Source organism: Nannospalax galili, unplaced genomic scaffold (genome assembly GCF_000622305.1).
Source record: "Nannospalax galili isolate Female #2095 unplaced genomic scaffold, S.galili_v1.0 scaffold3559, whole genome shotgun sequence".
Classification (NCBI taxonomy): Eukaryota; Metazoa; Chordata; class Mammalia; order Rodentia; family Spalacidae; genus Nannospalax; species Nannospalax galili.
Genome location: NW_008342095.1, coordinates 13,540 through 17,662, shown reverse-complemented (window position 1 = coordinate 17,662; position 4,123 = coordinate 13,540).

The window sequence follows — 4,123 nt, the reverse complement described above, 5'->3', positions numbered from 1 at the left end:
CATTAGAACACAACATAGGCTTGACTTTTTGAAGCCAGTCTCTTGTTTAAGAACCTCTACATGTATTCTGCTGAGGTAACATCTAGTGCTGTGACCATATGAATGTCTCAAACAAGTATCTTGTCTTCTAATAGTAATTGAAAACTGCAATGTAAGTCTTCGATCTGGGCCTGTTCAACACTACCGCCTAGGGAAAACTGAGTTTTCCTGACAAGAGTTTTATTTCTCAGAGCTTCAGGAAGTGAAGACAGTCTCAAAACACCATTTGAATTGGTATCACATTTACCCTCATATGAATCTTTATATTTCCCAGAATAACTGTATAGGGTAAACAAGAATTCAATTCCTATTTGCTCCTCACATTATAAATACAGTCCTCACAGTTTAATACAATGGGTGCTTAGGAAAGGCACTGTGACCCGGTGTTATATATTGGCAATTTTCTAAGGATCCAACATTCTGACTTAGTGAACACTGAATCTTATTCAAGGTATGTCAGTGACATTGTCAGAGTGGTGAATTCATAAAACATAAATGGACACTCCAAAGCACTCAAGAGAAACTTCAATCAGAAATAGTTGAAAATCTAGACATATAAATGCAGAGATGGTATAATGGCATAATGTCCAAGGATCTGGGGGTGAAAAGGAAGAATGAAAAAACTATACAAACAGAGGAATTGAAACAATCAAAACTGAATGTGTAACCCTGGAAAAATAAATAATTTTCATGATATCCCTTAAAAATTATAACTTAAAATTTTAATTTTATTTCACTTATGAAAATACTGTGTTTCTTTGAAGAATGTTTGCATTAGTATGTTCTCTTTAGAGTAGTTCATATTTCCAAGTTCAATCCTAAGCACTGTTCCATTACATGAGCTCATTTAAACTCACAGATGTTGTCAAGGACCTACATAATTTACTAATGAAAATATGTCCTATTTCTCACTTATATAATATGTAAGTAAAACATAAGAACTGCATAGAGGGATTCAGAAACACTGAGATATGTGACATTTTAGGTACTGTGCAGAATCCATATAAGGGCCTTGAACTCTAGGCTTCTAGTCCTAATATCAGATCCTGAGGTATGGGACATTACAGATGGTATTTCATGGATATTAGACTAAACAATTCACTTTTCATCATTTTTAATGTTTTTATTGTCTACTAAGACATGAATCTTTGGGTATGGGTACAAAAAGGACTCCCAGAGTCTCATGTGTTCAATATTTGTGATGTGGACATCAGGATTCAGAAAAGGATTATGGAAAGATGATTGGATCATAAGGGATGGAGCCATGATTTCATGGCTGTTCCTCCATTCAGCCATGATGGGAGGAAGTGGGTCACTGATGTATGACAATGAAGCACATAATCTTTTTCCGCCCTAGGAAAGACCTTCTTTATCTCTATGTCAATCTTGCTCCTCCCTCTCTCTCTTTTTTCCAGGATGAGAACTCTCCTGTCTGCCACATCATTACCAGAACCCCACAATTGTTTCTCCATAAGCCATATCAGATAGAAACAAATATATATGGATCAAAAACTTTGGAACAGTGAGAAAAAGAGCCTCTTCACTTTACTTCACATTTCCAGCCTTTTGTCCTAGCAGAGGAATTTCTGCCACACAAAATCTTTGTGAATTCACGTCTGTGACCATGTATTTTATTACATGTTTTAGAAGCAAAGTATACAAGCAAGCACACATTTATTTTATCTAATTCCTAAACTTTATCCAGAGTCTCCCATGTTTGCTCCTTTCTTTCAATGTAAAGGGAAATCCAAATCCATGTGGTCAGTTGTGGTGGTGGAGTAGATGTGAAGAAAAAATGTGACGATTTTTAAACATATCAGTACACATAAATTAGGATTACAATGATATTGCCAGGTAATTTGCATTATATTTATCATAATGTTTCTAATACAATGTAAATCTCTAATGAAGAGATCACTCAAATTACTTGATGATAAATCCCCAAGGAACAGATCCTTGGAAAAAAACAGTCCACTGATTTATCCAAATTTGAAAGGATACCCTTGTATTAGCCTTTACTTATCATCAGCTGAAATAAGGTGTGAGAGTTTCTATTTGGGGAAGATAATATTTTTCATACAATTTCCATATTACATCATTAAACATATGCTCTATTTATTAAAACAAAATCAACTTATATGTGGTTTTGAAATTGTTTTAAAATGAATTCAATTCAGTCATATCAAAATGCAGAATAAAAGAACTATAGAAACAGGATTTGTTTAGATTAATAGACAACTTGTATGCCATTGCACACCATTTCCACAGAGCAACACTATAATTTTAATATATTGATGATGAACACGCAAATGCATTTATAACATTTTGCAAATTCTTTTCTGTCTTCATTTAGTTTTTATACATAAATTGTATTAATCAATTGCAACAATAGCTATGAAAATATTTATTCACAATTCAATGAACTTGCCATGTATTCACCTCATTAGTGATCAACTCAAAATCTACTTCATTTCAGGTATTCAGGATTGAGTGTCTTGACTTAGCAGAGGAATGAAGACCAGCAATCCTACTTTACACTGAAGGACATTCTTAGTGCTACTCAATTAAAAATGCTAAATAACCATTTGATGTCATCCATGATTTTGGGATAAGGCATAATAAATTCATTGTGCAACTAATACTAATGATGCCTTGAGAACGTACCATTAATTCATCAGCTCTCTTGAAGCAAATATTACAACCAAATGTCATGTGATACCTTGAAAGCAAAATAGATTGAGCCAAATGTCATGTGATCCCTTGAAAGCAAAATAGATTGAACTTATTTCCATATCAAACTAACAAATAGTGTATTCTTCAGAAAGATACTGTACTGGGAATACAACTAAGTTTCATGAAGATATGATTCTACCTACCCATATCATATATATTTTGAGCAAATATAATAATGTATAATAATCTCTTAAATAGTAGCTCATTTCCTTTTCATCATTAAAACTCTTGTTTGGCACAGAATGTTTTCAATCTTTATTATTATCTGCCATTTTCAAAGACCTAGGCTACAATATAACAGGATAGTGCAACATTAAATTCACAAATCTTGTAAGATTAATTTTAATTTTTCTCTAATATTTATTGTTTTTACCACATCATGTACTACTGAAAACATCTAACCCTTGTGTATATTCAGGAGGAAATTAATGTGCTTGATACATTAGTCTCATCCCAGAGCCATTGGAAATGATTTCTAATACTCAGAATTCTCCCTTTCCTAACTGTAGTAGAAATTTGCCAAACAATACATCCCATTAAAATGCATTCCTACAGGCAGGGCATGGTGGTGCATGCCTTTATCCCCAGCACTCAGGAGGCAGAGGCATGTGGCCTTCTATGAGATCAAGGCCATGCTGTTTTACATAGCTAGTTCCAGGCCAGTTGGTCAGGGAGACCTTGTCTCAAAAAGAAAAAGAAAAACCAAAACCAAAAACTACATTCTTACTCCTCAAAAAGAAAATACAACTGTGAAGAACGTTCCTGTTTTCATGAATTATTCATGAAACAATATTCATGGAACAATTGGCACTAATGAAGCATTGCTAATGGACAATATATTCCTTCAATTCTGGGTCAATATTTGCTTTAAATTATCATAATAACCTTTATAAATCAGAAAATACTAATTTAGCTTAAGGGTCAAACTAGCCTACAAAGTCAGTCCCTCAAAAAGTTCCAATTTTGGTGACAGAAATGTTTCTAAACAAAAGTCAAGTCTATCAAAATATCATATACCAATACATGGAATTATAGAAATAATTTATATTCATTTTTTATGTGATACTCTAGCATATTACCAAGACTGTACACTGTCCTGGACTTTTTAAGTACAGATTTTCCATGGTTGAAAAGATTTGATATTTGGATATTGGTCCCCTTTCGTTATGTAAATTGAGAAACTTCTTCATACATTTTAGGATTTTTCAAGTTGCATATATGCATGAACATTTTCACATATTCACCTGTTATTTACAGACTATGTGGCAACTCCTTGATACTTCTGTGTTTTATTCACCCTGTGTGTTCTTTGATAGTAAATAAAGAGATATTGATCATGAAATTTTGGGAT